Here is a 20,175-nt window from a genome sequence, read left to right as displayed (position 1 = left end):
TAGGCTTGTTTATTTCCTCATTTCATTTAATGTACAGATTAATCTGGGAGAAAATGAAAGATTTATAATGAGCTGTTCTACCCAAGAACATGGACTACATTTCCATTTTTTCAGAATATTTTTTATTTGCATTGTTTTAAAGTAATCTTTGTAGAGGTCTAATCTTTATCAGGTTGATAACTTATATTATTCAGATTCTGTTTAACTCTGTTTTTCTGCTTAATCTGTCACTTCATTAAAGGGAAGTTCTAGAATTTCTAGACACAACTGTTGAGTATTTCTCTTCAATTCTGGCTGCTATCCATTTGATGCTATATTTGGGGTTTATATCAATATGTGGCCTAGAGGGTTGTATATTCTTGCTATATTTTCCATTTAGCAGTGTATTGCCTTCTCTCATGTTATTTTTTGCCTTGATTTCTATTTTACCAGACGTTAAAATGCCACTACAGTTCCCTTCTTTCTTTTTTCCTTTCTTGCTCTTTCTCTCCCTTCTTTCTTTTTCTTCCTGCCTTCGTTCCTTCCTTTCCCCGTTGCCTGGTATAAATGTTTTCTTCTCTTTATATTTACTTCTAATGGAATATATTTTTTGTTAAAATTTCTTAGATTTTATTTTAAATCAAATTGAGATTCTCTGATGCCTATTGTGAACTTTATATTTACTGAAGTTACTGACATATTAGAAATCCTTTGCCATCTTATTGCATGAATTCAATTTCTTGTACTTTTTATACATTCTTTTCTCCTTTCCTCCATCTGCTTACATTATATTTTCTGCTAATGTAAAAATGATATTTTCTATTTCTTATGTTAAGTGCTGTTTACTTACTACCTGTACTCATATTTATTAAGCCATCTCGATTTCTTACATTCATCAATGAGTATGTCCTCCCCTAATAAGACTGGTACTTTAACTTAATCTGATATCCCTTGTTGCCCTACCTTCTTATGTCAACTTGTGTTAATATTGTCTAAAGACTTAGTTCTGGATGTTTTGATGCTGATTTTTTTCTTTTATTTTACCCTTGACTTTTTAAACAATAGTAAACTTTCTTAAGTTATTTTATTGGCCTTACTTTCATACATCTTGCAGTATTCTGCTGAATTTATTTCTCTTAATTGAATCTTCTTCCAGGACTTTTTTTCAAAGCAGATTTGTTTGCAAAATTTCTGAGAATTTTTTTTAAATTCTGCTCTCTTATTTATTATAAAAATTGATTATCCTAGACTTCATGTGTTAATTTTTTTCTTTTTGCTTTTGTCTAACATTCGTTTAGTATACACATATATTATTATAATTCATTTCCCAGTGGTGTGTTGAGTTTGCTTGTGTTTTGAAGTGGCTGTAATGCTAGTCTGCCCAGCATCTGTATTGCCCTTGGCCAAGGGATTGGGTGTCCATAGTGGTTATACTCAGTGGTGGGCATATGGCCCAGGATGTGCCAGTCTAGTTACTTCTCCCATGTTTACCTTATTTTTTTCCAGCTTTATTGAGATATTGTTGATATATAACATATATAAGTTTAAGGTGAGCAATGTGATGATTTGATCATGTGTATACTGCAAAGGGATTACCACAGTTGAATCTGAGTCACTCTAAAACCAAGTTCCTCTGCCAAGTTTATGATTAACAACTCTATCCAAAAAAGTTATTCTCTTTCTGGTAGTGAACCTGTTCCCCTCAAGATTGAGGAGTATAAAAGAAAAGGGGGGATTGAAACCATATACAAGCGCCAGTGTCCCAGTCTTTTGAAGCAAAAATTTTTGGCTTCAGTCTCCCAGGCCTCCCCAGAGTCTCAAAAGCCTGGCTCAAGAGTTAAGGATTAAGGAAATTTGAAGATGTAGAAACAAAGAATAGATGTTGGGCTGGAAAACTGGTAATAATTTAGACTATAAATCTGCCACATAGGAGAATCACTGAACACCCAGTTCCCTAAAAGATATAGATAAAGGCCTGACACACATTCCTAAGTTGTTTTTATAGAAAGCAGTCCCCTACCAGATGAAAACTATTTACTGCAAAGACATAGACCCCAGACCAGTTAAAAACAGAAGGTTGATGATGCTCAAAACTTCACCTGAGAATTGAGCACAAGCTGATCAGGCACTCTGTGGTGCTCACTCTCACACTGCCTTTAAAACCTCTTCCCTGAAAGTCCTCAGGAAGTTTGGGTCTTTTGATCATGAGCTGCCTGTTCTCCTTGTTTGACACCCAGTAATAAAAGTTGTACTTTCTTTCACCAAAACCTGGTGTCAGTAGATTGACTTTGCCATGTACATGAGTGAGCAGACCCAACTCCAGGTTCTGTAACACAATAAGGTTAATTAACACCTCCATCCATGTGTGTTTGTGTGTGTGTGCGCGCGTGTGTGGTAATAGCGATTAAGTTCTACTCTCGACAATTCTCAAATATATAATACAATATTGTTAATTATAGTCACCATGGTGTACTGTGTCAGAATGCAGCCAAGTAATGCTAAGTAACTTGTCTTCAATACCTATAGCAGTGAGACTAAAATATTTCCAGATTCTAGGACCTGATTCTATAATAAGAAACACTGAAGGATATCAAAAAGTAAAAACTGATATGTGCACACATAAAACATGCATTTATTGGTAGGATATTTCCTATTATATAGCATTATGTATATGATATTTTTGTGTCTATAACAGTAATTTGTAATTTTATGAACTTTACACCTTACCAGGGTCATTCTAATTACATTTCTTCTTTAATTCTCACAGGAATGTGATGTGGGTGTTTTCATTATTCTTACATGAAAGAGGGGAAATTTATTCAGAGAGATTAATTAATGTCCCAAAGCTAATAAGAGGTGTAGTTGGGACTCTTATCACCTCCTCTAGTTCAACATCCAAACCCAGTTGTATTAGGGAAATTAAAAATATTAATGACTAGTATGCTTGATAAATCTGAGATGTTCTTTCTCCTGGGTCTTCTATCAATAATGTATAATTATAAATATAATGTTGGTGGTGTATGCTTTTACAATAAGTCCAAAACATTTGAGTATTAAAATCCATGGAAAGTGTGAATTGATAACTGTTATGCAAGATGTTGGATTAGCCAGATCATGTCATTCTTTATATCTGTACCATTTCCTAGTGTGTAATCTTAGCAACACTCCTTAGCTTTTCTAAATATCTATGTTGTCATCTGTAAAATGGGGCTATTCATAGTACTTACATTAGGGATATTAATAGTATTTATGTAGAACAGGGTCAAGCATATAGTAAGCCCTCAAAAATGGGTTAGTTGATGCTTTTAGTAGTAGCAGTAGCTTCCTTCTCATAGTTATCACCCCCACCACAACATCATTCTGCCTGGTTGAGTAACAGAGAAGTTAAAGCTGGGCTTTCATAATTCAGCTGGGAATCATTTACCAAGTGTTAAAAAACAAACAGCCTATGAGTGCAGTTTCATTAAAATAAACTAGATAAAATAATAAACTCATTAGAATCATGTTATTGAATAATGTTTTATTTTATTTTTGAATGTATCAATTTTAAATGTATTATTCAAAAGACATATTTTCTAGTAGGTATCCACTCTTTTCATATCTACTTTTTGATGGTAACAAGATACAGTGTAAGCCAGATTTTTCAGAACTTCATTTCTTTGACTTTTACATGTAAATTTTTAAGACAGTTTATGTTTAAAATGTAAAGATGAGTCATTAGTTTGCACTCACCATGGGTACTAATATGATAAGCAATGTTCTTTACAGAAAATTTACCCACAATTCCCAGCATATATAATAGCAAGAAGGTTATAACTGAAAATTGGGAGTCACTTAGTCAAAAGCCACATCACAGTTTGTCACAAAGCATAATACCTTTGGGCTGCAGCTTTTTTAGATGGATATAATACCTCACTTGTTTTAAAGTTTTTCTTTCCTAAAGATATCCAGAGGCATCAATTCACATTGCAAACTAATGGTGACAATTTTGTTCTAAATCCCTGAGGAAAAAACATGTCAGAATGTTGGCCAGGATTCACTTTTTTTTTTTTTAATCTTCTACCTAGGAACCATTTGAAAAATGGTGCTTCTAATGACATAGATGCAGATCTTGCAACATGAAGTTGTTTGCTGTCCTTTCAAAGGCAAAACTTTATTTATGCCCTGAAAATTCAAAGGCGTTTGGAAATCTCTAGATTGACTTGGGCATTTATTTGACTCTGCGTCAAACAAATAACCAATCCAAAACAACCAGGCTTTCTGGGCTGCCAATCTTCACCTCTGAGGTGAAATCTCAGTCAATAAAAGGCTCGTGTTAGAAACTGTGAGTGACATTTAACTAAGGGGTGCAAAATATATGGCTGTATTTTTGACACCATTCCTCCCACACAACTGTCAGCAAGTCTAAATTAACACTGGAAGTTCTATAGGCTTCAGTGATGGATGAACATATTTAAGCCACATCAGAGAACCACAGAGGTAATGAGCTTTGCAGTTCGTTCAGACACCTATATATTTGTGTTATCTTTTTTGATTTTGCTTAGCCATCTTCCTGTGTCACTACTGACACTGTTATAAAATTCATACATGTTTCTCAGATGAAATATGCTACACATTCCCCTAAGAAAGAGTATCAAGTTGTTGCTGTTGTAAAATGAACATCCTTTATACCAAATCAGTAATTTTTTGTAAACCAAAAGCAAGATATAACCACCTGTAATGTGTTCAATGTATTAGATAATATAATGTTTATATTATTTCTATAAATCATTTCAGATGTAATCTATAGGGCTTTATTTCCTTTCATGTCCTCTCCTCCTTACTTTACCTCAGGCATTCAGAAGTTGAAGATGTGAGGAACTAATTACCAGGTTAATGTTGAGACTTAGCAAGGAATGCTTCTGTAAAATGCAAACTCATTCTTAATCATATCATCTGGCCACACAGTGCCATGTACATTCTACTGGTTGTAGAGCACATATTTCCATGTATCCTACTGAACGCTCTTTTTCTGAAAGAAAAAGACGAAAGGTGTTATGCTTTGTGACAAACTGTGATGTAGCTTTTAAATGAGCTTTTAAATGGTTCCATTTTGCTTTAGATGGTAAAAACAGGTAGACAGTTATATTTGGCCCACGGACCATAGTTTGCGGACATCTATTTAGATAGTTATAAAAACTAATGTACATTCAGGAACCAGTCAAGCCCTCTATTATTTGTTGGTCATTGAAAAATAAAACATAATGAAAGGATGTTATAAGTTTATTAATATTAAAGAGTACAGTTCATATAACAGATGAAACCATTAGCTTTCTGAGTTAATGTCTACACATATAATAGGAAAAACTAATGCCAGAAATTTTCTGTGCTTTTGTGAAGTCTTAGAAAATGAGAAAAGCAAAAATGACCTTCAGTTTTAATCCTTTCAAAAGTCACTGTTCAGTTGTCAATAACAATGTGCTCAGTCTGCTCTGAAAGGGCTTGTATCATATAAGTGATAAATGCTCTATTATGAAAAAAATTCTGTTCATGATGAAGCAATTTCTGCTTCTCTAGGATGATGTAAACCAAGTAAAATGTGCATATATATTGAACTGTGTGATAACTGATATTTGTGCAGTTGTTGTAACTTGCCCGGTTTTTTTATTCTTCAAAGAAGATTTTAAGAGTTTAGATACAAAGATTTGAACACTGTCTTTTCATATTTCACTTTCATTGAAATGGACTTTGAAATAAGTATTTCTACCATGTGGACCACAGCAAGTTGATGTAAGGCAATTCTTACCAAAAAAAAAGGTATTTAAGATCAGAAAATTGTAAAAAGAATTATATGTTTGCTTTCTGAGGATTAAGAAGTTAAACACAATAGGTAGTTTGTTTTTTTATGGTTGATTCATTATTATCTTCTACTGGAAAAGTATGGCTGTAAGATGAAACCTATTCAATTCTGGGGTTAGACAAGCAGATGTTTGGCCAAACCATATTTAACCTGGTCAGTTATTACTAGGAAAAGAAAAAAGCCCCAGATGTTGTAGAAGCTTACTTCAGAAATTTTGAATCAAATTCCTTAACACCTGTTTAATTCCAGATCCATTTTCAGATCCTAAGCCCAAATCATGAATCTGAATGCTAGGATATTTGTTGATTAATATTTCCTTTTATGGGAATATTTGAAAATTTAATTTGTCAAAAAGTTAAATCATTATTACTTATATGGAAAATATCCAGTATATCCAAAATTTTATTAAATCTAGTAGGATCAAGAATTGCAGCAAATCAATTACTATTTTTATATCTGATATTTTTCCCTTGTGATAAAAATGTATGTTTGTATTACAAATGAGATAAGAAGTGTATTTAACGAGGCTGGGCTGTTGGTGTTTTCATTGAAAGGGACTGTGCCAAGTGCTTTTCTTTTTTTTTAAGCAGGGATTCCCATATTCATGATAGACACTGAGGAGTATGAAAAAGGTAGCAATTAAGGTACTTTTATCCAACATATTCATTCTAGGTTTCTTCATTCTAGTAAGCTATTGAAATAGGTTAGGGGAGTGATTAACTATTTTTTAATACTTAAAACAAATTAAATTCTTAGGCTGAGGGTTGGGGGTAGAAATAGGTCAGAGTTTCCTAGATAGCTTTCTCATAGATTTAATTGAAAAAGTACAAGTAATAGATAAACTTGGAAATGTTGCTAGTTATTATTGTATCCTTAGAGGAAGTTCATGTGATGGTAAGCAGCAGATCCATATCAGTAGTGAGAACTCTCCCCAAAAAATAAAGCAGTCATGGAAACTTTTCAAAACCCTAATCCTGGCACAGTCCTATAGACCTAGCTTAGTACGTGTTAATGTAATTGATGGTTTATTGGGAAAGTTGGTAATTTACAAGAGGAAGAGAGGCTATTATAATTGAATTTTAGTAAAGAGCACCCAGTTTTTTACTGCAGAAACTAGTTAGTTGTTCACGGCATCCATTTCCCTTTTCCAGTGGGCACACACCTAGACTTATTTTTCAGGCCTTCTTTTATTTAAATATTACTCTGACTGAATTCTAGCCAAGAGAATGTGTGTGGGTTTGACATGCACCACTGTCAAGCCTGGCCCATAAAACCTCTCAAGTGATCCTTCTCTCTCTCCTTCTATCTCGCTCTCATCCCTTTGTGCCAACTGATGTTGATGTCCCAGGTGACCTTGCAGCCACTTCCGGGTAACAAAGAAAACAAAGACATTAACTCAAAAAGATGTATGCACCCCCATGTTTGTTACAGCATTATTTACAATAGCCAAGGTATGGAAACAACCAAATTGTCCATTGATGCGTGAATGGATGAAAAACATGTGAATAATAATGGAATATTATTCAGCCATAAAAGAAGGAAATCCTGCCATTCATGACAGCATGGATCGTCCTTGAGGGCATTATGCTAGTGAAGTAAGTCAGACAGAAAAAGACAAACACCTCATTACCTCATTTATATGTGGAATCTAAAACAACCAAACTTATAGATACAGAAAACAGATTGATCGTTGACAGAGGTGGAGGGTAGGGTTGCAGAAAATGGGTGAAGGTGGTCAAAAGATAAAAACTTCTGGTTATAAGATAAATATGTTCTGGTGAATGTAACGTATAACATGGTGACTATAGTTAACAATATTGTATCACATATTTGAAAGTTGCTAATTGAGTAAATCTTAAAAGTACACATTACAAAAAAAATAATTTATAACTGTGAGGTAATGGATGTCAACCAAACTTACTGTGGTAATCATTTTTCAGTATGTACATATATCATATTGTGTTGTGCACCTTGGAAAATACAATGTTATATGTCAATTATATCTCAATAAAATTGAAAAAAAAAAGCCCACAATAGGATGGATAAATCCATGGTTTGACATAAGATGAAGCATGGGACCTTCTAAATACTTATAGAAGCAGTATGTTCTTTAGTTATATTAGAACAGGAATTATAAAAGTAATAACTGCTCATTTTTTTAAAGAATCAGTACAGACCAGAATAAAGAACAGTATTTTTAATGTCATTTGAAACCTACTATCTAAGCTATCCATGATTAACAATAGATAAATACCATTTCAGAATCTTTTCCATACATACATACATACATACATAGCTAGTTTAAATAGCTAGACAGGTTGATAAAGAGAAATATACCAGTCTTTAAAAAAGGAAAAAAAATTCAGGATTTGGGAGATATTACAGCAGGTAGTAATGCTACAGTAACAAATACATCTAGAGTCTGAGACTTGAATACTGACCTCCCCACTATGGTTGTCAAGATTCAAAATCTCTCTGAGCCATCATTTCTTCAACAACAAAAGAAAAATCGTAATACTTTTTCAGAAAAAAATCTGTGGAGATTAAATGAAATGCTACATGAAAAATACTACATGAAAATACTAAACAATATCTAGTATATTGTACTCAACTGATATTAATTTTTTTCCATTAAAGAAACAAATCTAATTAGTTCTTTTTATTACATAGAGTAGTTTCTCTTTTTTAATTCTATTTTTGCTAATTTAAAGTGTTATAATTTTAGCATTAGTTTTCCATATTTCAACATTATCAACTAAATAAGTCACAAAATCAAACAGTTATTCTCACCTAGAACTGACAGGAACAATAAAAGTTCTCTGGTTAAAATTGGTTGTATAATTATAGTTTGACTAGTAATCAATATAAATGAAAAATTTCCTTCTTATTTCTATATCAATAATTCTCATCAAATGTTAGCAGGTTTTGAGCATTAACAGAAATGTTGAATTTGAATGAATTGTTTCTTTTTGGAATTTTCTTGATATTAGCCTTACACAAAGAAGACTGGATTCTGATAAATGATCTCAATCCTTATAGCCAATAATGTAAATTAGATGGGGAAAATAGTTTTAAATGAATAAATTGATGAATAATTCTATGCTTATAGATACATGAAGATGTGGGTTTCTTGAGGGCAGGAGAAGAGGATTAGAGCAAAGGGCAGAGACTATAAGAAGTGAGGGGAAAGATGAAGTAGTTTCTCTGTAAGATTTAACCTATGTGCCAGAATATGAGTAACAACTTTTCACAAAATTGTCCTCAGAAATGTGAATTACCTTATAAACTAATTCTTACAAAATCTCTCATACAAAAAAAAGTAACTGAGGGTACACTCTCAATTACTTTATTTTTAACAAGAACTATTTGGAAAAACACATTAGTAATTTAACACAGCTTAGTAATTACTATGAATGTGAACTCACAGTCATCAATTTTGAATGACATTGAATTTCAGTCAGGGGGCTGGCAGAAAATAGATGGCTCCGTTAAAATGGGTAATTTCAGGAGAGTTTAATAAAGATATTATTAATAAAAATTTGGGAAGTTTTTGGGAAAGTCACAATGACTTGCATATAGTAGAAAATAAATTTTAGCTCCTTTCTGTAAGTTATGGCTTTTTTTCCATCAGTTCCAACTTTGCCCACCTGATGTTTACCTACAGTGATCTCCCTATTTTCTTTCAGCTCAGTACTATTATTACTCAACACCCTAAATGATAGTCTAGTGAAGAACCAGACATGCAGAGAGTTATCTCATTGTTTTGTAAGTGTAGTAATAGAAGCCCATTTGGGAATATGAGAATAGCTGGTCTGACTAATGTCTTCTCAAAAAGACACAACACTTCTACTGTACATTGAGTTGAGATAGTTTATTCTAGGATAAAAATGGAGAGTGGGTAATTTAACCAGAGGGAGAAGTGTCTACAGGCATATAGGCATGAAATAACATGTCACAAGTAGAATAAAAGTAGTTCAGTGTTTGTAGGAGTGCTCATAGGTAAGACTGCACAGTTAGGAAGGACATCAAACATGGAACACCACATAGGCCATATAGAGCAGTTGGGTCTGTATCCTGCAGGTAGTGGGAGATCGTGAAAGAGTTGTAAACTCAGGAGCTATATGATGATAATTGCACTTCAGAAACCTCCCTCCGGCTGTATAAATCTATATTGCAAAGAAGAGAGGAAAGATTCTACTGCAGTAACCTAAGTGAGTTAAATCAATGTCAATAACATTAGTGATAAAAGGGATCAAAATCTTGGCTGCTGTTTTCAGTGGATGGTAATACTATTAAGTAAGATAGAGTTTAAAAGATGAAGAGGATATTAGAGGAGAGGTGACTGTGGATGCAGGTTTTGAATGTGCTGAGTATGAGGTAGCTATGGGACATTCGGGTAGAGGTGCATTTCTAGAACTCAAGAGAATAATCTGGGCTGGAGGTATGTAGTAGGAATCCTAAATTTCTTTTGTAATTTTTAAGTGTGGATTCATTCAACAATATTAAATGTTTACTATGTGCTAGGCTAAGCTCCAGGTAATAGTGATACGGCATTAAATGAGATAGACTAGGTAAGTGCCCTATGAAATTCTCATTTTAAGTGACTATACTTTAAATTTAAAAACAATATATTATATACTTCATAAATCAAGCTGTATAAAGTGTATACAATGAAAAAGTATGCCTCTTTCTCATCCCAAGACCCCAGTTTCTTGTTTCAGGGGCAAATATTTGCAGATAAACCTCCAATTTCTTTTATTTCAGTATAATTTGTCTACAAATATGCATATTCTTATATAATTATTTACATAACTGAAGTGTATTTTACAGTCTTCCATATCTTGCTTTTATTTTTTATTTAACAATTTATTTTTGTCTTTCCACAGCAATATATAAAACTTCCTTGTTTTCAGAACATAAATTAATCTATATATGTATATATATGTGTGTGTAAGTATATACATGTAATGACAGTATATATGTTGTTATTGAGTGAATGCCTTCCTAAGGTAAATACAGCTTGTTTTTGGTCTTTTCCTGCTACAAATGATGCTGCAAAACATATTTATACAGGCACAAATTTATCAGTAATATACATTCCTTGAGATTAAATTGCTCAGTAAAAGAATGTTTATTTTAAATTTAATACCTAATTTCAAATTATTCTCCAATGAGATCACACTAATTTACACTTCTGTCAACCATGAACCTGAACCACTGGACTGTCACTGATACAGTATATGCTGTAACTTCTTTTTCCTTTTTTAGATTTTGCTTTTTGAAAAGTGAAAATATATCACACTATTATTTCTATTTTTATTTTTAAATCATGCATTATAATGAACCTTAACCATAAATTTATATGTGTATATATATATATATTTATATATCATTTATATTTTGTTTTTTTGGAGCTACATCTGTATGTCCTTTCTCAATTTTTAATTGGGCTCTTGGCCTTTTCCTCAGTATTTAATAAAATGCTTCGGTGTATTTAAAATACTAGCCTTCTGTTAAATGTTTCAAATATATTCTTGTTTTAGAAATTGAAGCTCTGCAAAGTTAAAAAATATACCACACACAAAGTTTTTCTTTATGAGTTCTAGGCTTTGTGTTAAGAAATATCTCACTTCAATATAATTGTTAATAAACTTTCCCAAGTATCTTTTTAGCTCTGCAAATAGCTTTTTTTTTTTTTAAGGATTGTTCTGATTTTATTTATTTATTTATTTTTTAAACATCTTTATTGGAGTATAATTGCTTTACAATCGTGTGTTAGTTTCTGCTGTATAACAAAGTGAATCAGCTATACATATACATATATCCCCATATCTCCTCTCTCTTGCATCTCCCTCCCACCATCTCTATCTCACTCCTCTAGGTGGACACAAAGCACTGAGCTGATCTCCCTGTGCTATGCGGCTTCTTCCCACTAGCTATCTATTTTACATTTGGTAGTGTATATATGTCTATGCCACTCTCTCAGTTAGTCCCAGCTTACCCTTACCCTCCCCGTGTAATCAAGCCCATTCTCTACATCTGCATCTTTATTCTTGTCCTGCCCCTAGGTTCTTCAGAACCTTTTTTTCTTTTTTTCTTTTTTTTTTTTTTACATTCCATATATGTGTTAGCATACGGTATTTGTTTTTCTCTTTCTGACTCACTTCACTTTGTATGACAGTCTCTAGGTCCATCCACCTCACTACAAATAACTCAGTTTCATTTCTTTTTATGGTTGAGTAATATTCCATTGTATATATCTGCCACATCTTCTTTATCCATTCATTTGTCAATGGCCACTTAGGTTGCTTCCATGTCCTGTCTATTGTAAATAGAGCTGCAATGAACAATGTGGTACATGACCCTTTTTGAATTATGGTTATCTCAGGGTATATGCCCAGTAGTGGGATTGCTGGGTCATATGGTAGTTCTATTTGTAGTTTTTTTAAGGAACCTCCATACAGTTTTCCATAGTGGCTGTATCAATTTACATTCCCACCAACAGTGCAAGAGGGTTCCCTTTCCTCCACACCATCTCCAGCATTTATTATTTGTAGATTTTTTGATGATAGCCATTCTGACCGGTGTGAGGTGATACCTCATTGTAGTTTTGATTTGCATTTCTCTAATGATTAGTAATGTTGAGCCTCCTTTCATGTGTTTGTTGGCAATCTATATATCTTCTTTGGAGAAATATCTATTTAGGTCTTCTACCCATTTCTGGATTGGGTTGTTTGCTTTTTTGATACTGAGCTGCTTGTATATTTTGGAGATTAATCCTTTGTCAGTTGCTTCATTTGCAAATATTTATTTCCATTCTGAGGGTTGCTTTTCATCTTGTTTATGGTTTCCTTTGCTGTGTAAAAGATTTTAAGTTCCATTAGGTCCCATTTGTTTATTTTTGTTTTTATTTCCCTTTTTCTAGGAGGTGGGTCAAAAAGGATCCTTCTGTGATTTATGTCATAGAGTGTTCTGCCTATGTTTTCCTCTAAGAATTTTATCGTGTTTGGCCTTAAATTTAGGTCTTTAGTCCATTTTGAGTTTACTTTTGTGTATGGTGTTAGGGAGTGTTCTAATTTCATTCTTTTACATGTAGCTGTCCAGTTTTCCCAGCACCACTTATTTAAGAGACTGTCTTTTCTCCATTGTATATTCTTGCCTCCTTTATCAAAGATAAGGTGACCATATGTGTGTGGGTTTATCTCTGGGCTTTCTATCCTGTTCCATTGATCTATATTTCTGTTCTTGTGCCAGTACCATACTGTCTTGATTACTGTAACTTTGTAGCATAGTCTGAAGTCAGGGAGCCTGATTCCTCCAGCTCCATTTTTCTTTCTCCAGATTGCCTTGGCTATTCAGGGTCTTTTGTGTTTCCATACAAATTGTGAAATTTTTTGTTCTTGTTCTTTGAAAAATGCCATTGGTAGTTTAATAGGATTACAGTGATTCTGTAGATTGCTTTGGGTAGTACAGTAATTTTCACAATGCTGATTCTTCCAATCCAGGAACATCGTATATCTCTCCATCTGCTTGTATCATCTTTAATTTCTTTCATCAGTGTCTTATAGTTTTCTGCTTATAGGTCTTTTGTCTCCTTAGGTAGGTTTATTCCTAGATATTTTATTATTTTTGTTGCAATGGTAAATGGCAGTGTTTCCTTAATTTCTCTTTCAGTTAGTGTATAGGAATACAAGAGATTTCTGTGCATTAATTTTGTATCCTGCTACTTTACCAAATTCATTGATTAGCTCTAGTAGTTTTCTGGTGACATCTTTAGGATTCTCTATGTATAGTATCATGTCACCTGCAAACAGTGACAGCTTTACTTCTTCTTTCCAATTTGGGTTCCTTTTATTTCTTTTTCTTCTCTGATTGCTGTGGCTAAAACTTCCAAAACTATGTTGAATAATAGTCGTGAGAGTGGAAAACTTTGTCTTGTTCCTGATCTTAGTGGAAATGGTTTCAGTTTTTCACCATTGAGAACCATGTTGGCTGTGGGTTTGTCATATATGGCCTTTATTATGTTGAGGTAAGGTCACTCTATGCCTGCTTTCTGGCATCATAAATTGGTGTTGAATTTTGTCCAAAGCTTTTTCTGCATCTATTGAGATGATCATACGGTTTTTCTCCTTCAATTTGTTAATATAGTTTATTACAATGATTGATTTGCCTATACTGAAGAATCCTTGCATTCCTGGGATAAACCCCACTTGATCATAGTGTATGATCCTTTAATGTGCCATTGGATTCTGTTTGCTAGTATTTTGTTGAGGATTTTAGCATCTATGTTCATCAGTGATATTGGCCTCTCTTTTCTTTTTTTTTGTGACACCTTTGTCTGGTTTTGGTATCTGGGTGATGGTGGCATTGTAGAATGAGTTTGGGAGTGTTCCTCCTTCTAATATATTTTGGAAGAGTTTGAGAAGGAATAGTGTTAGCTCTTCTCTAAATGTTTGATAGAATTCACCTGTGAAGCCATCTGGTCCTAGGCTTTTGTTTGTTAGAAGATTTTTAATCACAGTTTCAATTTCAGTGCTTGTTATTGGTCTGTTCATATTTTCTGTTTCTTTTATTGATCTTTGCTATTGTCTTCTTTGTTTCTATTTCATTTATTTCTGATCTGATTTTTATGATTTCTTTCCTTCTGCTAACTTTGGGTTTTTTTTTTTTTTTGGTTCTTCTTTCTCTAATTGCTTTAGGTGTAGGGTTAGGTTGTTTATTTGAGATGTTTCTTGTTTCTCGAGGTAGGATTTTTTTGCTATAAGCTTCCCTCTTGGAACTGCTTTTGCTACATCCCATAGGTTTTGGGTCATCGTGTTTTCATTGTCATTTGCTTCAAAGTATTTTTTTTGGGGGGGGGTGCATCGGGTCTTCTTTGCACTGTGCAGGCTTCTCATTGCAGTGGCTTCTCTGTTGCGGAGCATGGGCTCTAGGTGCATGGGCTTCAGTAGTTGCGGCTCGCAGGATCTAGAGCATGGGCTCAGTAGCTGTGTTGCACGGGCTTAGTTGCTCTGCGGCATGTGGGATCTTCCCAGACCAGGGATTGAACCCGTGTCCCCTGCATTGGCAGGCAGATTCTTAACCACTGTGCCACAAGGGAATTCCCTTTTCAATGTATTTTTTGATTTCCTCTCTGATTTCTTCTGTGATCTCTTGATTACTTAGTAGTGTATTGCTTAGCCTCCATGTGTTTTTATTTTTTACAGTTTTTTTTCCTTGTAATTGATATCTAGTCTCATAGCATTGTGGTTGGAAAAGATACTTGATACAATTTCAATTTTCTTAAATTTACCGAGGTTTGATTTGTGACCCAAGATACGATCTATCCTGGAAAATATTTCATGAGCATTTGAGAAGAAAGTGTATTCTGTTGTTTTTGGATGTAATGTCCTATAAATATCAATTAAGTCCATCTTGTTTAATGTGTCATTTAAAGCTTGATTTGATTTTGTTATTTTCACTTTGGATGATCTGTCCATTGGTGAAAGTGGGGTGTTAAAGTTCCCTACTATGATTGTGTTACTATTGATTTCCCCTTTTATGGCTGTTAGCATTTGTCCTATGTGTTGAGGTGCTCTTATGTTGGGTGCATAAATATTTACCATTGTTATAGCTTCTTCTTGGATTGATCCCTTGATTGTCCTTCTTTGTCTATTGTAATAGTCTTTATTTTAAAGCCTGTTGTGTCTGATATGAGAATTGGTACTCCAGCTTTCTTTTGATTTCCATTTGCATGGAATATCTTTTTCCATCCCCTCACTTTCAGTCTGTATGTGTCCTTAGGTCTGAAGTGGGTCTCTTTTAGACATCATATATACGGTCTTGTTTTTGTATCCATTCAGCCAATCTATGTCTTTTGGTTGGAGCACTTATCCATTTACTTTTAAGGTATTTATTGATATGTATGTTCCTATTACCATTTTCTTAATTGTTTTGGGTTTGTTATTGTAGGTCTTTTCCTTCTCTTGTGTTTCCTGCCTAGAGAAGTGTCTTTAGCGTTTGTTGTAAAGCTGGCTTGGTGGTGCTAAATTCTCTTAGCTTTTGCTTCCCTGTACAGGTTTTAATTTCTCCATCAAATCTGAATGAGAACCTTGCTGGGTAGAGTAATTTTGGTTGTATATTTTTCCCTTTCATCACTTTAAATATGTCCTGCCACTCCCTTCTGGCTTGCAGAGTTTCTGCTGAAAGATAAGCTGTTAACCTTATGGGGATTCCCTTGTACTTTATTTTTTGTTTTTCCCTTGTTGCTTTTAATAATTTTTCTTTATATTTAATTTTTGATAGTTTGATTAATATGTGTCTTGGCATGTTTCTCCTTGGATTTATCCTGTTTGGGACTCCCTGTGCTTCCTGGACTTGACTATTTCCTTCCCATGTTAGGGAAGTTTTTGACTATAATCTCTTCAAATATTTTCACAGGCCCTTTTTTTTCTCTTCTTCTGGGATCCCTATAATTTGAATGTTGATGCCTCTAATGTTGTCCCAGTGGTCTCTGAGACTGTCCTCAATTCTTTTCATTCTTTTTTCTTTATTCTGCTCTGTGGTAGTTATTTCCACTATTATATCTTCCAGGTCACTTATCCGTTATTCTGATGTTGATTCCTTCTAGAGAATATTTAATTTCATTTATTGTGTTGTTCATCATTGTTTGTTTCCTCTTTACTTCTTCTAGGTCCTTGTTAAACATTTCATATATTGTCTCCATTCTATTTCCAAGATTTTGGATCATCTTTACTATCATTACTCTGAATTCTGTAGATTGCCTATTTCCTCATTTGTTTGGTCTCGTGAGTTTTTACCTTGCTCCTTCATCTGCTGTGTGTTTCTCTGTCTTCTCATTTTGCTTAACTTACTGTTTTTGGGGTCTCCTTTTTGCAGGCTGCAAGTTCATAGCTCCCGTTGTTTTGATGTCTGCCCCCAGTGGTGAGGTTGGTTCAGTGGGTTGTGTAGGCTTCCTGGTGGAGGGGACTGGTGCCTGTGTTCTGGTGGATGAGGCTGGATCTTGTCTTTTTGGTGGCAGTACCACATCTGGTGGTGTGTTTTGGGGTGTCTGTGGCCTTATTATGATTTAAGCAAGCCTCTCTTCTGATGGGTGTGGTTGTATTTCTGTCTTGCTAGTTGTTTGGCATAGGGTGTCCAGCACTGTAACTTGCTGGTTGTTGAGTGGAGCTGGGTCTTAGCATTGAGATGGAGATCTGTGGGAGAGCTTTTGCTGTGTGATATTACGTGTGGCTGGGAGGTCTCTGGTTATCCAGAGACCTTGGCTCTGCCACTCAGAGGCTCAGGCTCCACACCTGGCCAGAGTACCAAGACCCTGTCAGCCATACGGCTCAGAAGAAAAGGGAGGAAAAAAAGAAAGAAAAAATAAATAAAATAAAGTTATTAGAAAAAAATTTTAAATATTACAAAAATAAAAAAGTAATAAAAAAAGAAAGAAGAGAGCAACCAAACCAAAAAACAAATCCACTATTGATAACAAGCACTAAAAACTATACTAAAACAAACAAACAAAAAAACACGGACAGACAGAACCCTAGGACAAATGGTAAAAGCAAAGCTATTCAGACAAAATCACACAAAGTACCATACACATACACGCCCACAAAAAGAGAAAAAATATATCTATATTTATATATATAATATATATAATATATTATATATATATTATATATATAATATATATATAATAATAAAGGAAGAGAGCAACCAAATCAATAATTTAATCTACCAGTGATAATAAGCTCTAAATACTAAACTAAGATAAACATAAAACCAGAAACAAATTAGATGCAGAAAGCAAACCCCAAATCTACAGTTGCTCCCACAGTCTACAACCTCAATTTTGGGATGATTCATTGTCTATTCAGGTATTACATGGATGCAGGGCACATCAAGTTGATTGTGGAGATTTAATCCACTGCTCCTGAGGCTGCTGGGAGAGATTTCCCTTTCTCTTCTTTGTTCACACAGCTCCTGGGGTTCAGCTTTGGATTCGGCCCCGCCTCTGCATGTAGGTCACCTGAGGGCATCTGTTCTTTGCTTTCATAGGACGAGGTTAAAGGATCAGCTGGTTAGGGGGCTCTGGCTCTCTCAGGTCGTGTGGAGGGAGGGGTTCAGAATGCGGGGTGAGCCTGCAGTGACAGAGGCTGGTGTGACATTGCAACAGCCTGAGGTGTGCCGTGTGTTCTCCCAGCAAGTTGTTTCTGGATCACGGGACCATGGCAGTGGCGGGCTGCACAGGCTCCCGGGAGGGGAGGTGTGGAGAGTGACCTCTACTTGCACATAGGCTTCTTGGTGGCTGCAGCAGCAGCGTTAGCATTTCATGCCCGTCTCTGTTGTCCGCCTGATAGCCGCAGCTCGCACCCATCTGTGGAGCTTATTTAGGTGGTTCTCTGAATCCCCTCTCCTCGTGCACCCCAAAACAATTCTCTCTTGCCTCTTAGGCAGGTGCAGACTTCTTCCAGAACTCCCTTGTTATTAGCTGTGGTGCACTAGCCCCCTTCAGGCAGCCAACCCCAGTCCTCTCCCTGGGGTCTGACCTCCGAAGCCCAAGCCTCAGCTCCCAGCCGCCACCAGCCCCAGTGGGTTAGCAGACCGGCCTCTCGGGCTGGTGAGTGCTGGTTGGCACTGATCCTCTCTGCGGGAATCTCTCCGCTTTGCACTCTGCACCCCTGTTGCTGTGCTCTTCTCTGTGGCTCCGAAGCTTCCCCCCTCTGCCACTCCCTATCTCCGCCAGTGAAGGGCCTTCCTAGTGTGTGGAAACCTTTCCTCCTTCACAGCTCCCTCCCAGAAGTGCAGGTCCCGTCCCTATTCTCTTGTCTCTGTTTTTTCTTTTTGCTTTTGCCCTACCCAGGTACGTGGGGAGTTTCTTGTATTTTGGAACATTTGAGGTCTTCTGCCAGCGTTCAGTAGGTGTTCTCTAGGAGTTGTTCCGCATGTAGATGTATTTCTGATGTATTTGTGGGGAGGAAGGTGATCTCCACGTCTTACTCCTCCACCATCTTGAAGCTATCCCCCACAAATAGCTTTAATTAAAGTTCTCAACAAGTCTGCAATGTTTGTACTAACATTTCGCTTTTGCAATCAGGAAACTGAGACTGAGAGAGGTTGAGAAACTAGGTTTTGGTCACAAAACTATTAAGTGATTGAACCCCAGTTTGAAACCAAACTCTGACTCAGAGCACTGGGCAAGTTAACATGAGCCTAAAGAGAACACGCAATCATCCCTTTAGATGATTCTTCCCTTTCCTTTCTGAGAAGACTGCTGAGCCACCTGCAGTGGCTAGCATTGTTTTTAATGGGAAAAAAGTAGTTCATTACAGAAAGGAGTCTACAAAACTTCCAACCAAGCAACCAAAAGAGAGTTTCTGCCTATTGTTTTAATGGAAAACTATTTTTGTTGATTTTAAAAGAGCCTAGGAATAATTGATTCATTTATTATGTCAAACAGTAAGTTTTGAACACTTGTATGTGTCAGACTATTTTCAAACACTCTTAAGTGGTAAACTATCTATAGATAGGCAGAGCCCTTTATCTCAAGTAGCTCACATTGAGACAATTCTTTTTCCCTGTGTTGTGCTTTCTTTTCTTTCCCTTTTATTTTTTAAGGAGACAACATGTCTTTATTTTATGTGGTGTGTGTGTGTGTGTTTGTGTGCACTAGAACTTCCTGTATAAAATCAAAAGAAGGGTTTTGTAAGTATTATCATTTTCAATAGCATAATCTCTGTCTGGATCCTATGATGTGCAGCCCAGATTCTCTGCCAAAACTGAGTTGTTTCTTCTGTTCACTGGTGGTGGTGTGCCTGATGGCTCTTAGTGCTGAGTCCCTCTTCAGGACTTATCTTCAGTCAGACCCACCATGATGCTCCCTGAAAAGGGCAGTCCTAATCTCATCACTGCTTCATGCAGCAGTATAAGGGCCTGGGCCTTGACTTCAAACTGGGACAACTTTGAAGGGTGGTGCCAGGTCTGGAACTCCCCATGGGATTGTCTGAGACCTCTTTTTCAATAGCTTTGCACTTCAGCATCCCCTGCCCAATGCTGCTTTCTTTAGCCCTTTCTTTAGAGTCTCCTGAGACCCTCTCCAATAAACACCCCTACACACAAATCTAAGATGCATGGACCATTTCTCTGGACCTAACCTATGACACTTTCATTGCCAGTTCTCCTGGAGAAATGTTCCTATTTCAGCCAATTTCCTTTATCTTCTGTTTCCAGTCTTTGCCTGAACAAGCCCTAAATCTGCCACTTTTAATGTCTGTTTTTGAAAACAAAGTCATATGTACTGACTTTTAGAAGTTTTATTGGTAGGAGGAAAGTCACTTTTTCTTTAAAAAAAAAATTTTTTTTCACTG

The sequence above is a fragment of the Mesoplodon bidens genome (assembly GCF_964165515.1).
Source record: "Mesoplodon bidens genome assembly, chromosome: 3".
Taxonomy (NCBI): Eukaryota; Metazoa; Chordata; class Mammalia; order Artiodactyla; family Ziphiidae; genus Mesoplodon; species Mesoplodon bidens.
The sequence above is the reverse complement of the archived record's forward strand: the minus strand, read 5'-3'. Positions refer to the sequence as shown.